The sequence below is a fragment of the Mobula hypostoma genome, chromosome 7, assembly GCF_963921235.1.
Source record: "Mobula hypostoma chromosome 7, sMobHyp1.1, whole genome shotgun sequence".
NCBI lineage: Eukaryota > Metazoa > Chordata > Chondrichthyes > Myliobatiformes > Myliobatidae > Mobula > Mobula hypostoma.
The window spans coordinates 166,256,352-166,282,219 of record NC_086103.1 but is presented as its reverse complement, the minus strand read 5'-3'; the positions used below and the strand labels follow the sequence as shown (position 1 = coordinate 166,282,219).

The window sequence follows — 25,868 nt, the reverse complement described above, 5'->3', positions numbered from 1 at the left end:
ACAATGCAATACACCTTAGATAATAGCGTCCTAGACTTCTACAGCACAAAAGCAGGCTCTTCAGCCCTTCGAGTCCGTGTGAAACTATTATTCTGCCTAGACCCATTGAGCCAGACCTGGAGCATAGCCCTCTATTCCCCTCCCCCCCCCATCCATATACTTATTTAAATTCCTCTTAAATGTTGAACTCATACCCACATCCACTACTTCCCAGTGGCCACACATTTTAATTCCACATCCCATTTCCATTCTGACATGTCTATCCATGGCCTCCTGTACTGTCAAGGTGAAGCCACACTCAGGTTAGAGGAACAACACCTTATATTCAGTCTGGATAGCCTCCAACCTGATGGCATGAACATTGACTTCTCTAACTTCCATTAATGCCCCTCCTCCCCCTTGTACCCCATCCGTTATTTATTTATCTTTTATTATTTTTAATAATTTTTTTTCTCTCTCCTTTTTCTCCCTCTGTCCCTCTCACTATACTCCTTGCCCATCCACTGGGCTTCCACCCTCCCCCTTTCTTTCTCCCTAGGCCTCCCCTCCGTCCGATGATCCTCTCATATCCCTTTTGCCAATCCACTTTCCAGCTCTAAGCTCCATCCCTTCTCCCTCCTGTCTTCTCCTATCATTTCGGATCTCCCCCTCCCCCTCCCACTTTCAAATCTCTTACTATCTCTTCTTTCAGTTAGTCCTGACGAAGGGTCTCGGCCCAAAATGTTGACTGTACCTCTTGCTATAGATGCTGCCTGGCCTGTTGCTTTCACCAGCAATTTTTATGTGTGTTGCTTGAAATTCCAGCATCTGTAGGTTTCCTCGTGGTTGCACTACTTCTGCTGGTGGTTTTCACTACCCTCTGAGCTAAGAAGTTCCCACTCAGGTTTCCCTTAAATATATCAACTTTCCTCCTTAACCTCTGACCTCTAGTTCTAGTCTTACTGAACCTCAATGGAAAAAGCCTTCTTGTATTACCCTACCTATAGCACTCATAATTTTATGAGGGGTATAGATAGCATGAGTGCAAATTTCTTTACAGAATTACAAGGTAAGGAAATCAAAACTTTAAAATCTCCTTAGTACTTGCTTTCTGCTGTTGATACCACATGTTGTAAATAGGACTGCTGCATTTCATCATTTCTAAAAGCTTCTGCAGGCAAAACACAGACACAAAGCCTCCATTTTATGACAATATTGTAAATGCTATATAGCTCTAGTGAGCAATCAAAAAAAAACACAGGAGGTCAAACATATCCAGTATCTCCTTCCATCTGTACCTGTCAAAAAGCTTCACAGCTTGTACATGATGGGATGCTATATCGTTCTGAATTTCTGGAATAGTAGACACGATTTTTCTCTCATTCTATAGTTATCTGTGCAGTCACCCAGCCCCATTTTTATGGGTTCAGCTAGTGTCTCTTTCCACAAGTGTTACTTCAGCAACTATTGGCCTCTGGAGTTGATAATTCTAAATAACCAGAATTCCATAAGACATAGGAGCAGAATTAGTCCATTCAGCCCATCGAGTCTGCTTCACCATTCCATCATGGTTGATTTATTATCCCTCTCAACTCCATTCTCCTACCTTCTCCTTGTAACTTTTGATTCTCTGACTAATCAAAAAATGACCAAACTCTGTTTTCTGGAATAAAGAGCTTATACCTCAATTTATTCCGAAATTGGAATTAGTTTATTATTGTCTCATGTTCTGAAATAGAGTGAAAAGCTTGTCTGGCAAACTGTTCATATAGATCAAAACATTAGACATTGCATCGAGGTAGAACAAAGTAAAACAATAACAGAATGCAGAACAAAGTGTAACTGCTGCAGTGAAAGTGCAGTGCAGATAGACAATAAGGTACAAGAACATAATGAGGTAGATTGAGTGCTCAAGAATCCATCTTATTAAATTATATAAAATGATCAACCCCATATCCTGGGATAATAATTCTCCAGTAAGGGGAGGGGGTGGGAGGCAACAGCTTCTGTGAAGCCTCCACAGCAGAAAATCAGCTGTCAAAAGAAAAGAAACACAAATTAAAAAGGAATTGCATGAATGATAGTCAATGATTGAGAAGCTCAATTTATATCCTTTTGCACTTTCCCACATATTAAGTTGTTAGTTAATTTGCTGTCAAATGTGTTCGGTACACTAGCAATGGCTCAGATACATCAAAGGTAGGAGTAATCATTTAATCTCTTTTCAGGATTTAGAAATGCCACCAGATTTCCCCTATTCTCAGTCCCAAGAATATGTACACATTCAGCACACTTCTGAGATTTATTTTTATGAATGCAAGTTCTGTATCCAGTACTGTGAGGATTATGGATGCTGGGAAGTGGATGACTTTACATTGCTTCTGCATGGCTATGTAGCTGTCAGTGTTCTACCTCTTTGATAATTCATAGTCTTCGTGAAAAATTGTCTGCAATAGATTCCTAATGTTGGAGTATATTAAGATAATCAAGGGCTTTTCTAGGTGGTGTGCTAATGGGCGGATCACAGTGAAATAAGTACCAGAATACGATCACTGGGATTGCTATGAGGGCGGTCAGAGTTGGTGGCTGAATGGCTCCTTTCAACAGCTTCTTCCCCTCTGCCATCCGATTCCTGAATGGACATTGAAGCTTTGGACACTACCTCACTTTTTTAATATACTATATTTCTGTTTTTGCACATTTTATTTTAAAATCTATTCAATATACGTAATTGATTTACTTGTTTATTTATTATTATGTTTTATTTTATTTATTATTATTATTATTATTTTCCCTCTCTGCTAGATTATGTATTGCACTGAACTGCTGCTGCTAAGTTAACAAATTTCACGTCACATGCCGGTGATAATAAACCTGATCCTGATTCATTTGGCAGCACAGTAGTGTAGTGGTTAGCACAACGCTTTACAGCACAGGCAACCTGGGTTCAACTGCCGCTGCTGCCTGAAAGGAGTTTGTACGTTCTCCTTGTGACTGCGTGGGTTTCCTCCGGGTGCTCTAGTTTCCTTCCACAGTCCAAAGACGTACCAGTTGATAGATTAATTGGTCATTGTAAACTGTCCCATGATTAAGCTAGGATTAAATCGGGGGATTGCTGGGCAGCACGGCCTAAAGGGACCGAAGAGCCTATTCTGCTCTGTATCCCAATAAGGTTATAACAATAACTAATAAAATTCTTTAATACTTTCATTAAAAATAGGAGAATTGTGCATAAGGATTTGAACTTGTGTATTGCTGCTCAAGTTTTAAGAATGTGCAAATGAATGTAATATCCAACGGTTAATTTAAACGTGCTATTCAGGCAAATTTATTAACCATTTGATGCACAATAGGGTACCATAGGAAGAATTAAACCACATTTATATAAAATCTTGCCATATCTGAACACGATGGTCTTCTGGGAAGTATTTTCAAGTGACTGTAAATGGATTGTTAATGTAATAGAAAATTCTGATTGAAAGGAGCACCACAGTGGCATAGTGGTTAGCGCAAAGCTATTACAGCTTGGGCTGGCGGAGTTCGACTCCGCCGCTGTCTGTAGAGAGTTTGCGCATTCTCCTGTGATTGCAGGGGTTTCCTCCCCATGCTCTGGTTTCCTCCTACAGTCCAAAGATGTACCAGTTAGCAGGTTAATTGGTCATTGTAAATTGTCCTGTGATTAGGCTAGAGCTAAACAGGTGGATTGCTGGGCGTCATGTCTCGTTGGTCCAGAAGGGCCTGTTCTGCACTGTATCTCTAAATAAATAAGTAAAAACAAGGTAACAGTGATTTCACTAACAAAACAGGGAAAGAGTGGGCTTACTCCAAGCATACTGCAGGAAGTAGTTTTGGTTAAGTTAGCTTCGTGTTTCCTAGTGTTTGATTTATCCTATTACATTGTCACTGAAAACTTTACTAGTTATTTATAAACATGAGAAATTCTTCTGGTGCTGGAAATGCAAAGCAACACATACAAAATGCTGGAGGAATTCAATAGGTCAGGCAGCATCAATGGAAGTTAATAAAGAGTCAACATTTTGGGCAGAGACCCTTGTTCAGGACTGGAAAGGAAGGAGGAAGATGCCAGAAAAAATAGGTGCAGGGAGGGGAAGGAGGGTAGTTAGAAGGTGAAACAAGGTGGGTAGGAAAAGTAAAGGACTTGAGAGAAAGAAATCTGATAGGAGAGAAGAGTGGATCATAGGGGAACAGGAAAGAGAAGGGGACCTAGAGGGAGTCCCTTGGGTTCCCTCCTGGTTACTTACATCCACCTTGGCACAATACATATTTTCTAATAGAAAATAGAGCATCAGCAATCTCCTCTGAGAGAATCTACAAATAAAAGCAATGAATTATGTTTTTCTTTAAAAACCCTACTAATGAATGCAGAGACATTTTAAACTTGACACTGATCTGTGGAAAGTGGTGTTTAAAAAAAACACCAAATAAAGCATTACAATGTCACCAGGAAGAAGTTGCAAATCCCTGAGTAAAAGAAGACTGAAGCCTGACAAATATTTTGAATTGCTGAAGAGAGGGTGTAGAATTCTGCAGTCTCCAGATACATGGTAAGTCTGAAATTGATATTTTTATATCATTGTGCCACACAGCAGATGTAACATTCAAGCAGAATTCACATGATTATCTTAATTTGTATCTTCATACATGTCAGTGCTATAAGACACCTTAGAGAGAGTCCATTCTCTCTTTTTTTGCTGCATTCGAACCATATTAAGTTATTCTGTGCCAGTCAGCCTCCTGTATCATCCTCTTGCACTGTCAATGTATGTCTAATCCAAAATAAATGAATGGGGAATATCTGTCTTGTCTCCACAAATGAGTTGTCTTCATCTACACCTGCTGAGTCCTTGAGGCAAATATTTGAAATTACTTAGGAAAGAATATAAGCCTTCTTTGAATTAGGACTGTCTGGTAGGTCTCAACCATATTTTTTTTGAGAAATCATCTCATCTAACAGATGTAAGGCTTAAGCACTGTCTAAATTGTTACCTTAAATTGAATCTCAAAATGGATGTCAGTGCTATCAAAGTATACGATTTAGGTCCCATTTACTTGAAGTGATCATTTATAGGTCACATAGAGATGCTCAGCAAGACCTATGATAGATGAAACACTGCCAGCAATGGGTCAAATTTCACAGTATGTTACCAAGAGATGGGAAAACATAGGGTGGATGAAGAAGATCTGTATGACATGTAATGCAAAACGGAAAGCAACATTCAGAGAACATAAGCAGAGTGCTGATGAAGAGTCTTCACTCAAAACATTGACTGTTTATTCCTCTGCATAGATGCTGCCTGTCCTGCTGAGCTCTGGCAATATTCTGTAAGTGGGTTCAGAGAACACATACCACTGATTTATTTTAATCCTGGAAGATCCTAAGCCAGCAAATAAACCTATTTCTTTCTAACTCAGAGGCAAGTGTGCTATGTGGAGTCAAGCTGAAAATAAAGAGTGTGGGATGAATATTCAATACATGACTTGTCAATATTAATCAGATCCATTGAATGAAAAATAATGTATATGTGAATTTATTGTTTCTAAATAATATAACAGCACATGGTATATAACACCATTTGTGAGACATATGGAGATGTAAGGTACTCAAATACTACTTTGGAGGGTAACAACAAGTGGATATGAATGAAAAGTTTTCTGCGACTGGGAGTTTTTCTCAGTTCATAAACACAAGAGATTATGCAGCTGCTGGAAATCCAGAATAGCACACAAAATACTGGAAGAATATTGTAGGTCATGCAGCAACTATGAAAAGACCCTGATGAAAGGTCTCAGCCTGAAACATCGACTGTTTCACTAACATGAGAAAATCTGCAGCTGCTGGAAATCCAAGCAACACACACAAAATGGCAGAGGAACTCAGCAAGCTGGGCAGCATCTATGGAAAAAAGTAAATAGTCGACATTTCGGGCTGAGACCCTTCATGAAAGTGTCGACTGTTTACTCGTTTCCATAGATGCTGCCTGGCTTGCTGAGCTCCTCCAGCATTTTGTGTGTATTATGTCGACTGTTTATTCATTTCCATAGATGTTGCCTGACCTGCTGAGTTCCTCCAGCACTTTGTGTCTGTTATTTATTTATCTATTGAGTTACAGCATGGAATAGGCCATTCAAGCCGTGTCACCTAGTAGTCCCCCAATTTAAACCTAGACTAATCACTGGACAATTTACAATGATCAATTCACTTATCAACAGGTGAGACTGTGAGAAGAAACTAGAGCACCCAGAGGAAACACTCGGGGTCATGGGAAGGATGAACAAATTCCTTACATGCAGTGGCAGGAATTGAACGGGAGTCACCTGTACTGTAAAGCACTGTGCTAACCACTGTGCTACCATTCCACCCTCTTATTTCATCACTCCATGTCCAGCTCCGTTACAGACTTAATCAATAGAGATTGATTGGAATAGCATTAACAACTTCATTACCTTTGTGTCAAACAACAAGCAGAATGGAGGAAGGCAGACTGGATAGACTTCCTCATTTTTTTTCCCAAATAGGAATTCCTAGCTACTTTTTATAACAGCTAGTTTTGTCTTAGACACTGATTAGGAGTTGTCAACCATTGATGTTAAATGATGAGCAGAAATTAATTTGCAAATGTGTGAGTGAACAAGTAGCTGCAACAACCATAAGATTTTCAGTAGAACTCTGCATAAAATTGCATTAAAGTTAATAAAACCAATATATATAGATTTTATACATTAACAGTAAGTATGCCAGTTTAATCAAAAGACAGTATTTTCTCACTTACTCTTGTTTTCTTTGTTTCTTCATGGCTGTTTTTCCAATTACAAATCGCATTTTAAGTACATATCAGTTATTTTTAACAAGTTAACTGTATCTATTCCTGGATGCATCCAAAGAGTTGTAAAAAATACATTGTTTCTTTTATATGAGTGTCATACATCAATTCATTTACCATTTCCCAGCTCATGTTAGGAAGTAGAGGAGATGCAGGAAAGCATGGGCTGCTTCTTGAAAATTGCAACTAAATGAACTCATGGCAAAAACTTCCATTTGATAAGCATACACTGCAGATGCTGGAAATCTGAAATAAAGCTCCAGAATTTCAGAAACACAAGCCGGTGAGGCAGCAGCACCCGTGGAAAGAGAAATAAAGGTTTTGTTTTATTTCCATGACCTTGTGGTTTTTGCTGATGAGAGGTCATCAAACCTGAAACATTAACTTTGGTTCCATCTTCACAGATGCTGCCTGAGCTGCTGATCATTTTCAGCATATTATTGCTGTAAAAATGTTTGATATCTCTATCTCCAGCACCACAGTAATCAAAATGCACTGTTACTCGCTGATCACCCAGTAATGACATTTTGTGCAGTGGAAGCCAAGCTTCTATCCATCTAACTTTTATTTAGCCATCCAAACTGTTACACAGATAGATTGAAGAGTTGGCTTGATTCATGGTGAAGTGTGGATCGGGAGGGACAGACGCAAATCTGTCGGCTCAGGAGCCGTGGTTGGATCAATCTTCATCTGTCATCTCATCCACAGTCATTCCAACATGGGCAGCACTGGGTTTGCATTGCCTGATGGAGTCCTTGAAACATGCAGGCCTCCACATGGCGTCAACAACTGAGATCTGATCAACGACCCCCTTCCTCGCTCCTCCTGGGCTTTACTGCAGCTACCAGAAAAAAACTGGAGAGCCACAAATAGACTCCGAAATCGACATGCCAGAACAGCACAAACACTACTCCGATGGGGCACCGGACAAATCCCAGCTTGCCCCTGTGGTGCTCCAACCCAGGGTGCCCTCCACCTGGTCCAAACATGCCCTCTCATCAAGATGCGAGATGAATTTGCCGCAGTCCATCAATGTGGCCATGAGCTGAAGGAGTGGCTTAACAAAAAACAGAAGTGTGAAGAGAGAAACACCCACCATGTGAAACAACCATTCAGTTAGACAATGTGGTCCTAGCTGGGAAAAACATGATTGATTTCCAAAGTTGTGCTGTATTCTTGTTTACTTCTTATTTATTCACAGGAAATAGGAACAACTGCAAAGGGTCGAAGTTCAAAGTTTATTGCTTATCCCATGTATTTGTGTGAAGGTAGGGGTGGGTAGGCATCTTGAACTGTTTGTTGCGTGACTTGTAGTGAAGGCACTTGTATAATCAAGCCAGGTCAGGAATTCCTGGATTTTGACCCAATAACAATGAGGGAATGGCAACTTATTTCCAAGAACAGTGTGCAAACAGGATAGAAATTAGTAAGAGATTAACATGGTAGAGTCATAGAGCTGGATAATGTGGATACAACCCTTCAGCCCTTCGAGTCTGTGGTGACTATGCTGCCCACTTACTAGTTCCAATTTCCCGTGTTCGGCCCATATCCCTCTAAGCCTCGCCCCTTCCAAAGGCCTATCCAAATGCTCCTTAAATTATGCTATTGTTCCTGCCTCAACTACTTCCCCTGGCAACTCATTCCGCACCACCCTATGTGTGAAAAATTGCCCCTCAGATCCCTTTTAAAATCTTTGTCCTCTCACTCTAAATCAATGCTCCCTAGCTTTCAACTGCCATATCTATATAACATTGCTGTTCTATATTTAGATATTGCATCTAAAAACTGAGAAGACATTACACTCAATAGATACACTTGGAGGAAATCTATTCAAGATGGAGCTGTGCTACATGACAACGACCTCCACTGTGCTGCAGAGAACAAGTTGCAGCTGCGAAAGGAGAGAGTGAACAACAAAAAGACCCAACCACCAACCACAGCCACCACTTACTCATGTCCACACTGTACCAGAATATGTGGATCCCTGATCTACAGCCTCTTGAAGACCCACCTATCGACAACCCTTCGGGAGAATATCTGACCCAGTTTGAGTAATTGCTCTGCTCAGTGGAAAAGATTATTTCCATTCACCTTATTTATGCTTTTCACAATCCTATGTTCCAAATGAATAAATACCTGGCCTAGCCAACCTTTCCCTATAACTCCGCTATTTTATTTTGCAAATTTTGCAAATGTCACTCCACTATTTAAGAAGGGGGCAAGGAAGCAAAAAGGAAATTATAGACCTGTTAGCTTGACATTACTGGTTGGGAAGTTGTTGGAGTCATTTTTCAAGGATGAGGTTATGGAATACCTGGAGGCATATGACAAGACAGGCAGAACTCAGCATGGTTTCCTGAAAGGAAAATCCTGCCTGACAAACCTATCACAATTTTTTGAGGAAATTACAAGTAGGCTAGACAAGGGAGATGCAGTGGATGTTGTATATCGGATTTTCAGAAGGCCTTCGACAGGGTGCCACACATGAGGCTGCTTAACAAGATAAGAGTTCATGGAATTATGGGAAAGTTACATACGTGGATAGGGTGATGGCTGATTGGCAGGAAACAGAGAGTGGGAATAAAGGGATCCCATTCTGGTTGGCTGCTGGTTACCAGTGGTGTTCCACAGGGGTCCGTGTTGGGGCCGCTTCTTTTTACGTTACACATCAGCGATTTGGATTATGGAATAGATGGCTTTGCGGCTAAGTTTGCTGATGATACAAAGTTAGGTGGAGGGGCTGGTAGTGCTGAGGAAACAGTGAGTCTGCAGAGATACTTGAATAGTTTGGAAGAATGGGCAAAGAAGTGGCAAATGAAATACAATGTTGGAAAGTGTACGGTTCTGCACTTTGGCAGAAGAAATAAACGGGCAGACTATTATTTAAATAGGGAGAGAATTCAAAGTTCTGAGATGCAATGGGACTTGTGAGTCCTCGTGCAGGATACCCTTAAGGTTAACCTCCAGGTTGAGTCAGTGGTGAAGAAGGCGAATGCAATGTTGGCATTAATTTCTAGAGGAGTAGAGTATAGGAGCAGGGATGTGATGTTGAGGCTCTATAAGACGCTGGTAAGACCTCACTTGGATTATTGTGGACAGTTTTGGTCTCCTTATTTAAGAAAGGACGTGCTGACGTTGGAAAGGGTACAGAGAAGATTCACTAGAATGATTCCAGGAATGAGAGGGTTAGCATATGAGGAACGTTTGTCTGCTCTTTGACTGTATTCCTTGGAGTTTAGAAGAATGCGGGGGGACCTCATAGAAACATTTCAAATGTTGAAATGCATGGACAGAGTGGATGTGGCAAAGTTGTTTCCCATGATGGGGGAGTCTAGTACGAGAGGGCATGACTTAAGGATTGACGGGTGCCCATTCAGAACAGAGATGCAAAGAAATTTTTTTAGCCAGAGGGTGGTGAATCTATGGAATTTGTTGCCACGAGCAGCAGTGGAGGCCAAGTCATTGGGTGTATTTAAGGCAGAGATTGATAGGTATCTGAGTAGCCAGGGCATCAAAGGTTATGGTGAGAAGGCAGGGGTCTAAATGGGAGAATGGATCAGCTCATGATAAAATGGCAGAGCAAACTGGATGGGCCGAATGGCTGACTTCTGCTCCTTTGTCTTACGGTCTTATGATCTAACTCATGCATATCCTTGTGAATCTTTCCTGGGCTCTTTCCAGTTTAACCTCCTCTTTCCTATGACAGGGTGACCAACACTACACAGTTTTGGTCCAAGTGTACAGTTGATGTCTTACCATCAACTGATGCAACTGCACCATAATGTCCCAACTCCGACAGTATACTCAGTGTCTTGGCTAATGAAGGTCTGTGTGCCATACACCTTGTACCTATCTGTAATGCCACTTTCAAGCAACTATGCAATTGAATGCTAAAGTCCTTCTGTTCCATTACATCACCTATGTCCTATTAGTATACAGTAAGGCCTACACCGGTTTGACATTCCAAAATGCATTACATCATGTTATTGAAATCTATTTGTCACTCCTAGGCCCACTTCTCATTTGATCACGACCCTCTTATAACCTTTGATAACCTTCTTCACTACCAACACCTAATTTTGTGTCTGCCACAAATTTACTGATCAAACCTTGTGCATTTGCATCCAGGTCATTTAAATAAATAATGAATAACAAAGTCCCAACACTGGCGGCACATCACCAGTCACTTGCTTCCATCTGAGAAACAACCTTCAACCTCCACCCTTGGTTTCTTACCTCTGAATCAATTCTGAATCCATCTAACTAACACTCGTTAGATTCCTTACAGACCATCCTGCCATATGAGACCTTGACAAAAGCCATGTTCAAGTCCAAATGTGCACTCCCTGCCCTCATCTACAATTTTGGTTGCCTCCTCAAAATACCCAAAATGTTCGTTAAGCATGATTTCCCATGCACAAAGCCATGCTAACTTCTCCTAATCGACTCTGTCTATCCAAATTCTGATAGATGCCGTTCCTCAGGATTCCCTCCAGTCAGTTCCCCATTACTGACCACAGGCTGACTGGCCAACCAGACCTAAGAGTAGTTTGAGAACAACTGGAGGTTATTTAAATAAAATTTAAGGCTTCTTTTTTTTTGACCAATGACTCAAACTGTTGATTTTTGATGAAATCATTGGTGAAGCTTCTGAAGACTGGTAGGTGAGTAATGTTTTTCCATTGTTTAAAAAAAAAGATAAGCAGAAGCCAGGGAAATATAGGCTCGTCAGCCTGAGGTCAGTAATGGGGGCTTACTGGAGGGAATTCTGAGGAAGAGGATCTATCAGAATTTGGATAGACAGAATCGATTAAGAGAAGTTAGCTCATCTGCCTTCTTCCTGATGGCAGCAGCAAGAAGAGAACATGAACTTTGTGGTGGAGTACCCCAATGATGGATTTTGTTTTCTTCTGACAAAGCTTTGTGTAGATGCACCAAATGGTGGGGAGGGTTTACCCATAATGGACTGAGCCCTATCTACTATGTTTTTTTAGGATATTCCTTTCAAGTGCATTAGTCTTTCAATATGAGGTAGTGATGCAACTCATCAATATACTCTCCACCACACATCCTGAGAAGTTTTCCAAACTTTTAGATGTCCTGCCAAATTTCATGAGCTCCCAAGGAAGTAGAGGTGCTGCTGTACTTTCTTTGTTATTGCACTGACGTGCTGGGCCTAGGACCACTGAAATAATAGTTCTGAGGATTTAAAAGTGTCTGATCCTCTGACGAGGACTGGCTCATGGACCTCTGGTTTCCTCCTCCTGAAGTCAATAATCAGCTCCTTGGTCTTGCTGACATTGAGTAAGAGGTTGTTGTTATGGCACAACTCAGCCAGATTTTCAATCCCCCTCCTACATGCTGGTTTGTCACCACCCTTGATTCGGCCTATGACAACAAACTTGAATATGACATTGGAGCTGTGCATAGCCACACAATCATAAGTGTAAAGCGCGTAGAGCAGAAGGCTAAGCACACAGCTTTGTTGTGGACCTGTGCTGACAGAGATTGTGAAGGAGATGTTATTGCCAATCCGAACTGACTGGGATCTGCAAGGTGATGGCATTGAATGCTGAGATGTAGTCAATAAACAGCATCCTGATGTATGCATTTTTGCTGTCCAGGTGTTCCAGGGTTGAGTGAAGAGCCAATTAGATGGCATCTGCTGTGGATCTGTTGCTCCAATAGGCAAACTGGAGTAGATCCAAATCTCAGGCAAGAGTTGATATGTTTCAACTCTCAAAGCACATCATCACTTTGGATCCAAGTGCTACTCTATATCAGCCATTGAGGTAGGTTACCATGTTTTCTTAGGCACTGGTATGAGTGAAGCCTGATTGAAGCAGGTATTTAACTCAGACTGCAGAAGCAAGAGGTTAAAGACCTCAGTGAACTCTCCAGCCAGTTGATCATCACGAGTCTTTAGTACTTGGTCAGGTACCCTGTCTGGGCTGAATATTGTTTATGAGTTCACTCTCCTGAAGGCTACTTTCACGTTGGCCTCAGAGACTGAAATCATAGCATTGGGGATGTAGGGTTCGTGATTGTTCCTCCATGTTTTGATGGTCAAAGCATGCATAGAAGACCTCGAGCTCATCTGGAAGTGAAGTCCTGTTGCTGCCTATATCACCTGAGTTTACATTATAAGAGGTGATAGCATTCAAGCCCTGCCACAACTGTCGAGTATCCGTCATTGGTTCAAGTTTAGTCCGGAATTGACACTTGTGTGATGGATTTCCAGAGATCTTACCCAGACCTTATAACTCTCTAGGGTCACCGGACATTTTCTGTTTAGTTTCAGGTTTCCAACACTTGCCTGGAAATCTCTCTGGGCAATGTTCCCTGTAGTGATGGCCATTAGTAGCCAATTACAGTTATGTGGCCAAATTTATTCTCTCATTGTGGATGGGCTTGACTGCAAAGGATAGTATTATTTGCCTATCCCTGTTTGGCTTGAGAAGATGGTGGTGAAATATCTTCTTGAACTGCTGTAGTCCTAAGGGCAAAGGACCCCAAAGTGCTGTGACAAAAGGATATCCAATATCATTCTCCAGGAGGCGCTCATGGAGTGAGGTTACTTCTTGGCTTCGCTCCGTTACCGTTTGATTTTATATCCATGAGCACCTCTATTTAATCTACTTTTATCTACACTAAAAGACTAAAAGACTCATACAATAGAATTTTTTTTTCTTTTTTCTTTTTTATAAGTTTGGATTCTGAATTTTGAAGATATGATTAAAGAAACAAGTACAAGACCTAAACTTCGAGACCCTAAATCTGGCCAATGGTAACGGGAAAAGAAACCTGATTCGAAACAACCTGAATTAACCTACGATATAATGTTGAATCTGTTCCGTGAACAATCTGAAGAAATACGCCGAAGTGTTAGAGAAGAGATTAAGTCAATTACGGATTCTATTAATTTTCTTGACCACAAAGTTAAACGGCAACAAAACAAAATTACCGAATTGGAGGAGGAAGCTCGGAAGAGAGATCAAAAAATAAAGGGCTTGGAACTAAAAGTTTCTTCGACAGATAAACAGCTGGAGAGTCTTAAATCCAAGATTATTGAACTTGAAAATCGATCCAGAAGACAGAACTTACGTATAATTGGTCTCCCTGAGGATGCTGAGAAAGGAGACCCTAGAGTATTCTTTTCCGGCTGGGTTCAGCTCTGAATTCCTGGATGATCCTCCATTGCTCGATCGTGCTCATCATATTTTACGTCGAAAACTGGATTCCCAATCTAAACTGAGACGAATAATTAGCCGATTTCATTACGTTCATGTCAAAGAGCAACTCATTCGAGTTGCCCGATGGCAGGGAATGATTAAATTTCAAGATTATCAGTTCCGGTTGGTTGAGGATTTCAGTCCCAAAGTGATGAGGGTGCGACTGGCTTTCAAACCTTTGATGTCAGAATGTTTCCAAAAAGGTCTCAAACCAGCATTATTGTACCCTGCTCGTCTAAGAATTTCTCCTCCGAACTGCTAGCGATGTTTCTTTAATTCCACATGTGCTGCTTGCAGTTTTTTGGAGGAACTTGAATCAGATGCCATGGTCTAATTAATGTACGACTCTTGTAATATTGGTTTCGATTTTTCGTCTTTTCTCAAAACCTATAATTTATTTTTGAAGGTTGACCTTTATAAGTTTAAGATTTCTGGTTTTGATTGGTAGCATTGGTATTTTTTATATTTTACCTAAACTTTCCTTTATCGGCGGATTGTTTTTTTTCTTTCCTTTCATTTTGTTAATTTATAAATCTATGATTTCTGACCTTGTTATCGGTTGGATCTTAAATCTTTTATTGTATGAGGGAGGGATATCATGTTTTCTTTTCCTTTGTATAACAATGATGGCGTTTTGTCTTCTTCTTCCCACAATACCTTCGTTTTTTTTTACTGCGCCATCTTTTTGGGTTCCTTTTCCCATAATACTTTTCTTTTTCCTGATTACCCTTTTTTTCATTTAACTGTTCTCCCTTACAAATATTCAATATTTAATAATACGTATTGGTGTTTCTTCTTTATTGTTATTTCAGAAACTATAATACAAAGGTATTTTATTTTATTGTATCTGTTAAATTTTTGGCTTTTTCGTTGTTATAGTGTAGTATTTCTTTTGTTTTAGATTTTAGGTGGTCTTCTTACCAACATATATTTTGTGAGCTGCCTTCTGGAGAAATGGGGGTATATTTGGTGTCAGTTAGCTTTCTGGCCTTTTCTTGGCTTAGTTCTGGGTTTTTTCAGGTGGTGGGTGGGGGGACCTTTACTATTAGTTTGTTTTTCAATTGGACTAATTTAGAACTACAAAAATATCTGCAGTGTCGTAATTTCCGTTTCCTTTCTAAATGTTGGTTCCTCTTCTGATTTCATGAGTTTACACTCTGGTTAACTCTTTACATACCAAAAGGTTGATTCCTGGTAAATATGGCTCAGAGGATTAATTTTGTTTCTTGGAATACAAATGGATTAAGCCATCCAATTAAAAGAAAAAAAAGATTTTTAAAGTATTCCAAAGAATGAATGCTCCTATTATTTTTGCACAAGAAACTCATGTGAGGAAAGAGGATAATCAGCGCTTTTTTAAGTTTTGGAAGAAAGAGAGTATCACTCAAACTCCAAAGCTAAAGTGAAAGGAGTTTCTATTTTTATATATTTCTCAATTGCATTTGTGCATCAGGATACTTTCTCTGACCTGAATGGTAGATTTTTGTAAATTATCGGTTTACTTTTCAATTAAAAAGTTGTTATGGTTAATGTTTATGCCCCAAATGTGGATTACCCTGAATTTTTTAAGCAATTATTTACCTCTTTTACTAATTTAAGTGATTATATGTTGATAATGGGTGGTGATTTTAATTGTTGTTTAAATCCCTCGACTGATAAATCTATACCTACTCAGGCTTTACAGAACAAGTCGGCTACTCTTATCAACTCGTTTCTGATTGATTCGGGAATCTCAGAGATCTAGAGATTTCTATATCCTAAGGATAAAGAATTTTCATGTTTCTCACATGTACATCCTACTTCTAGGATTGACTATTTTTTTATCGACTCTCATTTAATTCCATCCGTGATTGATTGTAACTATGACATTATTGCCATTCCTGATCATGCAGCATTGAATCTCTCTATCAAGTTAAAGGACATATCTTCTAATACTAGGCAATGGTGTTTAATCCTAATTTGCTTCAAGATTCGGATTTTGTAAAATTCATTAAGGATCCGATTGACTTCTTTTTTTTAACTAATGCTACAGATGAAATTTCCAGTGGGGTTATATGGGACACTTTTAAAGCATATATCCATGGTCAGATTATTTCCTACTCTGCTGGATTGACAAAATGTATTAAGAATGAAATACTTGTGTTGATTGATAAGATCAAAGACATTGATAAAAAAAATGCCACTGCTCCTAATGAGGAGCTTTACAAACAGAGAGTTGAACTTCAAATGGAGCATAGTTTACTCTTAACATCGTCAACTGAAAACCAACTAACGAAAACAAGAAGTGAGTTTTATATACACTGTGATAAATATGGTAAATTATTAGCTAATCAATAAAAACAGCTTCGGTTAAACTTCAGATTATTAAGATTTGTAAACCTGATGATACTTTGACAGTTGATCATGATGAGATAAATAAATCTTTTCAGGAATTTTATACATCTTTATATCAGTCAGAATTCCCTCATGATTCCAATGAGATGTATGACTTTTTAAGGAAATTGAATTTTCCAAAATTGATGCCTGAAGAATATTTAAAATTAGAAACGACTATTACGGATGAAGAAATAAAGGATGCTATTTCTTCAATGATTTCTGCAAGTTACCTGGCCCAGATGGCTATACAGTAGATTTTTTTTAAGTCTTTCTCCTCTATTCTTTCCCCTCGGTTGTGCAGAGTTTTTAAAGATTCAATTAGTATAGGTAAACTACCACAATCATTTTATGGAGCCTCTATTTCCCTAATTTAAAAAAAATGAGGATCCTACTAAATGTGCATCAAATAGACTGATATCCTTATTGAATGTGGATTCTAAGATTTTTTCTAAAATATTAGCTTCTAGGTTAGAAAAAGTATTACATCAAGTTATTTCTGCAGATCAAACTGGATTTATTAAAAATCGTTATTCATCTTTCAATATTAGAAGATTAATAAATATTATTTATACTCCTTCACTTAGAACTCCAGAATGTGTCATTTCATTAGATGCTGAGAAAGCCTTTGACAGAGTTGAATGGCCATATTTATTCAGTATGCTTGAGAAGTTTAATTTCAGTCCGATATTTATATCCTGGATTAAATTGATTATCATACTACTATAGCTTCGGTTTTTACTAATAATGAAAGATCACCCTTTTTTTCGATTATTTCGTGGTACTAGGCAGGGCTGTCCTTTAAGTCCTTTATTATTTGACATCGCTTTAGAACCTTTAGCAATTGCTATCCGAGATTCACCAAATATTTTTGGTATTATTCGTGGGAATGAGATACACGCAGATGATTTATTATTATATATTTCTGACCCAGAGAAATCCATTCCTGCAATTTTATCTTTGTTGACTAAGTTTAGTAAATTTTCTGGCTACAAACTGAACCTTAATAAGAGTGAACTTTTTCCATTAAATACGCAGGTTTCAAATTATAAATGCTTACCATTTAGATTAGTTACTGATTACTTTACTTACTTAGGAGTAAAAATCACCAAGAAGCATAAGGATTTATTAAAGGCTAATTTTTTACCTCTATTTGATCAGATTAAATGTTTGTTTACTAAATGGTCACCGATGTCTTTGTCATTAATTGGTCGGATCAACGCTGTCTTATTTTGCCCAAGTTTCTATATTTATTTCAAGCATTGCCAATTTTTATCCTGAAATCCTTTCTTGATAATGTTGATTCAATGGGCTCTATTTTAGGGACCCCACTCCCGTTTGTTTTTTCTAAGTTGGATAAACAAATGGAAAACCCAATAGTTAAATATACTCTTCGAATATGGTTTCAGTTTCGAAAATTTTTTGGATTGAGTCAATTTATTTTAGTAAGCCCTATTCTATCCAATTTTCTTTTTCAACCCTCTTTTTTGGACCAAGCCTATCTAGTCTGGAAAACAAATGTATAATACGATTTTCTGATTTATTTTTGGGTAATTGTTTCATGTCTTTTGAACAATTATCACATAAATATAATTTACCTAGATCCCACTTCTTTAGATACTTACAGATTAGAAACTTTTAAAATACTATTCTTATTACCCTTTTCCGATTTCATATTCAATGGATATAATGGAAAAAATTTTAGATTTAAATCCTTTTCAGAAAGGTTGAATAGCAGTTATTTATAATATGATTATGAAAATAAATCCAAATGTATCGAATTCAATTAAGAACGACTGGGAAAGGGAATTTAAGCTTACTTTACCTACAGAGAAATGGCAAAAAAAAATTCAATTAGTTAATTCTTCCTCTATATGCACTAAACATGTGTTGATACAGTTTAAAGTAGTACACAGGACTCATATGTCCAAGGATAAACTAGCTCGTTATTGCTCTCATATAAATCCTGTATGTGATAGATGTCACTCTGAGATAGTTTCATTAACTCATATGTTTTGGTCATGCCCTTGGCTGAAGAAATATTGGGATGACATCTTTGGTATTATTTCAACTGTTTTGAATATTGATCTACAACCTCATCCTATTACTGCAATCTTTGGTTTACCAATGATAGAACAACGTCATCTGACCTCCTCCACTCGTCAGATGATTGCTTTTGTTACACTAATGGCTAGAAGATCCATATTACTGAATTGGAAAGAGATTAATCCTCCTACCACATTTCAATGGTTTTTCTCAAACTGTGTCTTGTTTAAATTTAGAAAAAAATAGAAGCATTATTTATGACCCTTCTATTAAATTTGAAGAGATTTGGAGACCATTTATTCCATAATTTCACATGACGTAATTTGAACCTTTCCAATTCTATTTTGTTACTTCAATATATGAGGAGAGGAGCGGGGTTAATGACACTAATGGTTTTATCTGCGGTATCATAATAGCCCATTCTTTTTCTTTTTTTTAGTTTAGTTTTCTTCTAGTTGGTTCAGACTAGTTTTTTTTTTCTTTTTTGGGGTATATATACATACATTTAAAAAAAAATTTTCTTTCTTTTTTCATGATATTTTTGTATTTTCAGTTTATATTTTTCCTATACTATATTTGTACTTTGTGAGATTTTGGGAGGTTCATTAACTATGTGTCAATTGAGTTTATACTTGTATAAACTAATTATCAATAATGTAATCCCAATTGCTCTGTATCTATTTTCTGTAATGTTTATGATGTTGAAATTAATAAAAAGATTGGAAAAGAAAAAGGATATCCAATATCAATGAAAAATGACAATATAATTCCAGGTCAGGATGAGGCATGATCTGGGAGAAACCTGCAGCTTATGGTATTTTATGGTCTTGGTCTCATTCTTCTCCAGGTCTCAGAAGGAGGTCCTGTTGAAGAAACCTGAGTGTGTTGCTGAATGGTAGTCATGGTATGCTGGTAATCTCGAGTACACAGAACAGTATGGCACAGTAACAGGCCCTTCAGCCCATCATGTCTGTGCCAACATTCAAGATAATCGATGAGATGCCAAGCAAATACGTTGTTTTGAGCTGGATGGCGTTGGCTTTTTGAACACTTGAATCTGCACACTCTGGGCAAGTGGACCATAGTCCAAATTATTCCTGACTTGTGTCCCTCTTGTAAAAGGCTATGTGATCAGGAACTTGCTGGAGAATAAGCATTTTCTATCGATAAGGGGCATCAGAGCCTTCTAGCCTCAACCATTGCTTCCATTTAATTGGGAATGGGTTTCTGGTTAAGGCTCTGAATTTTATCTAATCTATTTTATTTAGCGATACAGCACAGTAACAGACCCTTCCAGCCCAGCAAGCACACACCAATAAGTAAAAAGCAATATTTCACTTTACCTTTTCAATATTCAGTATTATTAAATGGTAAAATATACTGCTGTTAGAGAATACTGAGGACCTCTCCATAGGAAAGGTGTGCGGGGTCCAGTGATCACAATAAAATTAGTTTCAGTGTAATTATGGAGAAGGATAAGACTGGACCTAGGATTGAGATTTTTGATTGGAGAAAGGCTAACTTTGAGGAGATGCGAAATGATTTAGAAGGAGTGGATTGGGAAAATTTGTTTTATGGGAAGGATGTAACACAGAAATGGAGGTCATTTAAAGGTGAAATTTTGGGGGTTCAGAATCTTTATGTTCCTGTTAGGTTGAAAGGAAAGGTTAAAAGTTTGAGAGAGCCATGGTTTTCAAGAGATATTAGAAACTTGGTTCAGAAAAAGAGAGAGATCTTCAATAAATATAGGCAGCTTGGAGTTAATGAGGTACTTGAGGAATATAAAGAATGTAAGAAGAATCTTAAGAAAGAAATTAGAAAAGCTAAACGAAGATACGAGGCTGCTTTGGGAAGTAAGGTGAAAATAAATCCAAAGGGTTTTTACAGTTATGTTAGTGGCAAAAGGATAGTGAGGGATAAAATTGGTCCCTTGGAGAATCAGAGTGGATGGCTATGTGCGGAGTCAAAAGAGTTGGGGGAGATTTTGAACAATTTCTTTTCTTCGGTATTCACTAAGGAGAAGGATATTGAATTGTGTAAGGTAAAGGAAACAAGTAGGGTAGTTATGGAAAGTATGACAATTAAAGAAGAGGAAGTACTGACACTTTTAAGGAAGATAAAAGTGGATAAGTCTCCAGGTCCGGACAAGATATTCCCTAGGACTTTGAGGGAAGTTAATGTAGAAATAACAGGGGCTCTGACAGAAATATTTCAAATGTCATTAGAAACGGGAATGGTGCCGGAGGATTGGCGTATTGCTCATGTGGTTCCATTGTTTAAAAAGGGCTTCTAAGAGTAAATCTAGCAATTGTCGGCCTGTGAGTTTGACGTCAATGGTGGGTAAATTGATGGAAAGTATTCTTAGAGATGGTATATATAATTTTCTGGATAGACAGGGTCTGATTAGGAACAGTCAACATGGATTTGTGCGTGGAAGGTCATGTTTGACAAATCTTATTGAATTTTTTGATGAGGTTACTAAGAAAGTTGATGAGGGTAAAACGGTGGATGTTGTATATATGGACTTCAGTAAGGCCTTTGACAAGGTTCCACACGGAAGGTTAGTTAGGAAGGTTCAATCGTTAGGCATTAATATGGAAGTAGTAAAATGGATTCAGCAGTGGCTGGATGGGAGACGCCGGAGAGTGGTGGTGGAAAACTGTGTGTCAGCTTGGAGGACAGTGTGTAGTGGTGTGCCTCAGGGATCTGTACTGGGTCCAATATTATTTGTAATATATATTAATGACCTAGATGATGGGGTGGTAAATTGGATTAGTAAGTATGCAGATGATACTAAGATAGGTGGTGTTGTGGATGATGAGGTAGGTTTTCAAAGCTTGCAGAGAGATTTAGGACAGTTAGAAGAGTGGGCTGAAAGATGGCAGTTGGAGTTTAATGCTGAAAAATGTGAGGTGCTACATTTTGGTAGAACTAATCAAAATAGAACATACGTGGTAAATGGTAGGGCATTAAAGAATGCTTTAGAACAGAGGGATCTAGGAATAATGGTGCATAGTTCCCTGAAGATGAAATCTCATGTGGATAGGGTGGTGAAGAAGCTTTTGGTTTGCTGGCCCTTATTAATCAGAGCATTGAGTATAGGAGTTGGGATGTAATGTTGAAGTTGTATAAGGCATTGGTAAGGCCAAATCTGGAGTATTGTGTTCTGGTCACCGAATTATAGGAAGGATGTCAATAAAATTGAAAGGGTACAGGGGAGGTTTACTAAAATGTTGCCTGGGTTTCATCTCCTAAGTTACAGAGAAAGGTTGAACAAGTTAGGTCTTTATTCTTTGCAGCGTAAAGGGTTGAGGGGATACTTGATAGAGGTATTTAAAATTATGAGGGGGATTGATAGAGTTGACGTGGTTAGGCTTTTTCCATTGAGAGTGGGGAAGATTCAAACAAGAGGGCATGGGTTGAGAATTAGAGGACAAAAATTTAGGGGTAACATGAGGGGAAACTTCTTTACTCAGAGAGTGGTAGCTGTGTGGAACGAGCTTCCAGCAGAAGTGGTTGAGGCAGGTTCTATGTTGTCGTTTAAAGTTAAATTGGATAGATATATGGACAGGAAAGGAATGGAGGGTTATGGGCTGAGTGCAGGTGGGTGGGAATAGGATAGGGTAAGAGTTTGGCACGGACTAGAAGGGCCAAGATGGCCTGTTTCCATGCTGTAATTGTTATATGGTTATATAGACAGACTTAGAGATTTGGCACCTTGTGTTTCTGAAGTATTTATTCATTTATTTAGAGATATGGCACGGCAACAGGTCCTTCTGGCTTAATCGGCCCATGTCAGTCCATTTACATCCATGTCATCAATTAGCCTACTTACCTGTACATCTTTGGAGTGTGGTAGGAAACTGGAGCACCTGGAGGAAACCCACGTGGCCATGGGAAGAATGCACAATCTCAGCATGGACAGCAATGGAAATAAACCCAGGTCACTGGTGCTGTAATAGCATTATGCAAACCGCCACACTACTGTGTAGCACATTGCTGGTTAATGTTCTGCTGCTTTAACTTTTTTAAATTTTATTTTGTTTAGAGAGATAGCACGGTTAAAGGTGCAATTATACCCATATGATTAATTAAGTTACAAACGTCTTTGGAGGAAACATAGTCGGGCAATTATAAACTAATCCATAATCTTTGGTTTCTTTTTTTCATTCCCACCTGCTTTAATTTGTACCATAATTTACAGTCACTATATTTCTCTTGCTTGCACTGTCATAAGTATTTCTGTTTGCTCTGTTCCTTTCCCAGCTCTCCACTTAAAACCTATTAGTTCAATAACTGCAGCCACTATATTTATGTGGTTGGACAGTTGCTTTTGACATTGGTTATCAACATCCTTTAAATGATAAATAGCAGCTTTATGGCAGCTGAGTTTTTCATGCAATTTTAGCAGTTTTATGGAGTTAAAATTCTCGGCTGTAAACTTTGCCAAATTATCTAGAATGTAAAAGACAACAATCCCTGCAGTGAACTTTAAGTAGAATTTTAATTTCAGCTGTTTTTCAAGTACCAAGTTTTTCACATTATTTCACTGGGATTTTTCAGTAAGATTTATCGATCTCTTTGTTCTTGGATTCTCATGCGCATTAGAGATTACTCCTCTCATGCATGTTTGAGTACGATTTTAATTAGCATAAAATAAATAGAAGAATTTAAGCAGTTTGAATGTTTCTTTACTTTGCTGTGGTCTGTTTGCCACCAATAATAAAATGCCTATTAACCAGTCACTAGTTCTTATTTTCTGAGATTGATCATATTAACCCATGTCTCCCAGGTTGTTTAGTCTATCTGCTCTTTTAATGGCAGGGGTATAAAGTTCAGTTAGATTCATACAGCACAGAAGCAGGCCCTTCAGCCCACTGAGTCTGCCAACAACCTGACACTCAATTTACACTATTGTTATTTTATTCTTTCCACGCTTCCAAATGTTCTTCACGTGTATTGGGGAGGGAGGCCACTGCACAGGATCAAAATAAGCTACAGAAAGTTATAAACTTAGTCAGCTCCATCATGGGCACTAGCCTCCCCATCACCTAGGACAACTTCAAGGAGATGTCTCAAAAAAGCGACACCCATCATTAAGGACCCCTCATCACCCAGGACATGCCCCCTTCTCATTGCTACCATCAGGGAGGAGGTACAGGAGACTGAAGGCACACACTCAGCAATTCAGAAACTACTTTCTTCCCTTTGCCATCCAATTTCTGAAAGGACATTGTACCCATGAACACTACCTCACAACTTTTTTTCCTCTCTTTTTGCACAAATTATTAATATATATACACACACTTAATTTATATAGATATATATTTACACACATATACAAACACTTACTGTAATTAATAGTTTATATTATTATTTATTGCAATGTATTGCTGCTGCATAACAACAAATTTCACAACTTATGCCAGTGATATTAACCTTGATTCTGATTCATATTGAGAATAAATTACACTGGACTATTAATCTACAGACTCAGGTGTCTAAAGGATGCCGGAGTTAATCGGAATGCTCAGAGGAAACCCACGCAGTCACAGGGAGATTGTGCAAACTCAACAGAAGCAGCAATGGAGAGCAAGAATGAACTCAGGTGAACACACACACCTCCCAAATTGTATGTGTGGAGCTGTAGATTTTCAGCATCTGCTTGTGTTTATGAATACTGATTGCTGGAATCATGAAGCAGCACTAGCTATAGCTGCTACACTACTGTGCAGTCCTAAGGAAGTCACAGGAATAATAACAAATTTACTCCAGCTGTACTGTGATATTGATTAGATAGATATTGGCTGAAAAATTACTACTTGCAAAGCAAGCTTTCTTCAAGCACCTCCTCCGGAAAAATTAAAACTTTTTTCATGGTGTTGTGCTCTGTCAGTAATCCACTGGATTATAGCTCAGTCCATCACAGGAATTGCACTCTCCACCACTAAGTACATCTCCAAGGAGCACTGTCACAGCAAAGCAGCAGTCGTTCTCCAGAACCCCACCATCCATGCCATGATCTCTTCTCACTGCTGCCATCAGTAAGGAGGTACAGGACTCTTAAGTTCCACACCATCAGGTTCAGGTACAGTTATTACCTTTCAACCATCGGGCTCTTGGACCAGTATGGATAACGCACTCATCTGAACACTGAACTGATACCACAATCTATGGGCTCACTTTCAAGGACTCTACAACTCATGTTCTCAGTATTATTTATTTTTTTGTATTAATTATATATTTGCATCATTGATCTTTTTTTTGCATATTTGTTGATTGTTATTCTTTGTTTGGGTGTAGCTTTTCATTGATTCTATGGTATTTCTCTGTTGTACTGTGTTTGGCTGCAAGCAATGTTCCTCCTTTCAGGATCATTGGGACCTCTTCTGGGGCAGGTGGGACCTGTACAAGAGAGACGGGTTATACTTGAACTACAGGGGGACCAATATCCTTTCAGGGAGGTTTGTTAGTGCTATTGGGGAGGCTTTAAACTAGATTTGCAGGGGGATAGGAACCAGAGTGCCAGAGCTGATAGTGTGGCTGGGGTGAAAATAAATGATGTTAAAAGTTCAAGCAAATCCGCTAATAGAAAGGTTGTGAGTGGTGGTAAAAATCTTCTGAGGTGTATATATTTCAATGCTAGGAGTATTGCGGGGAAGGCGGATGAGTTGAGGGCGTGGATTGACACGTGGAATTATGACGTTATAGCAATTAGTGAACCTTGGCTACAGGAAGGGCAGGACTGGCAGCTTAATATTCCAGGGTTCCGATGTTTCACATGTGGCCGAGGCAGAGGAATGAAAGGTGGGGGAGTAGCATTGCTTGTTAGGGAAAATATTACAGCAGTGCTCAGGCAGGACAGATTAGAGGGCTTGTTAATCGAAGTATTGAGTATAAGAGCTGGAATATTATGATGAGGTTGTATAAGGCATTGGTGAGGCCGAATCTGGACTATTGTGTTCAGTTTTGGTCACTAAATTACAGGAAGGATATAAATAAGGTTGAAAGAGTACAGAGAAGGTTTACAAGGATGTTGCTGGGACTTGAGAAACTCAGTTACAGAGAAAGGTTGAATAGGTTAGGACTTTATTCTCTGGAGCGTAGAAGAATGAGGGGAGATTTGATAGAGGTATATAAAATTATGATGGGTATAGATAGAGTAAATGCAGCAGGCTTTTTCCACTGAGGCAAGGGGAGAAAAAAACCAGAGGACATGGGTTAAGGGTGAGGGGGGGAAAAGTTTAAAGGGAACATTGGGGGGGCTTCTTCACACAGAGAGTGGTGGGAGTATGGAATGAGCTGCCAGACGAGGTGGTAAATGCGGGTTCTTTTTTAACAGTTAAGAATAAATTGGACAGATACGTGGATGGGAGGTGTATGGAGGGATATGGTC

The 25,868-nt window shown here is 38.8% G+C and overlaps 1 protein-coding gene across 1 annotated transcript in view; it reads left to right on the top strand.

The window, feature by feature from the left end:
- The window catches only part of gabrb3 (gamma-aminobutyric acid type A receptor subunit beta3), a 729,956-nt gene that overhangs the window by 8,713 nt on the left and 695,375 nt on the right, over positions 1-25,868 (top strand). The gene's annotated exons all lie outside the window — the stretch shown is intronic.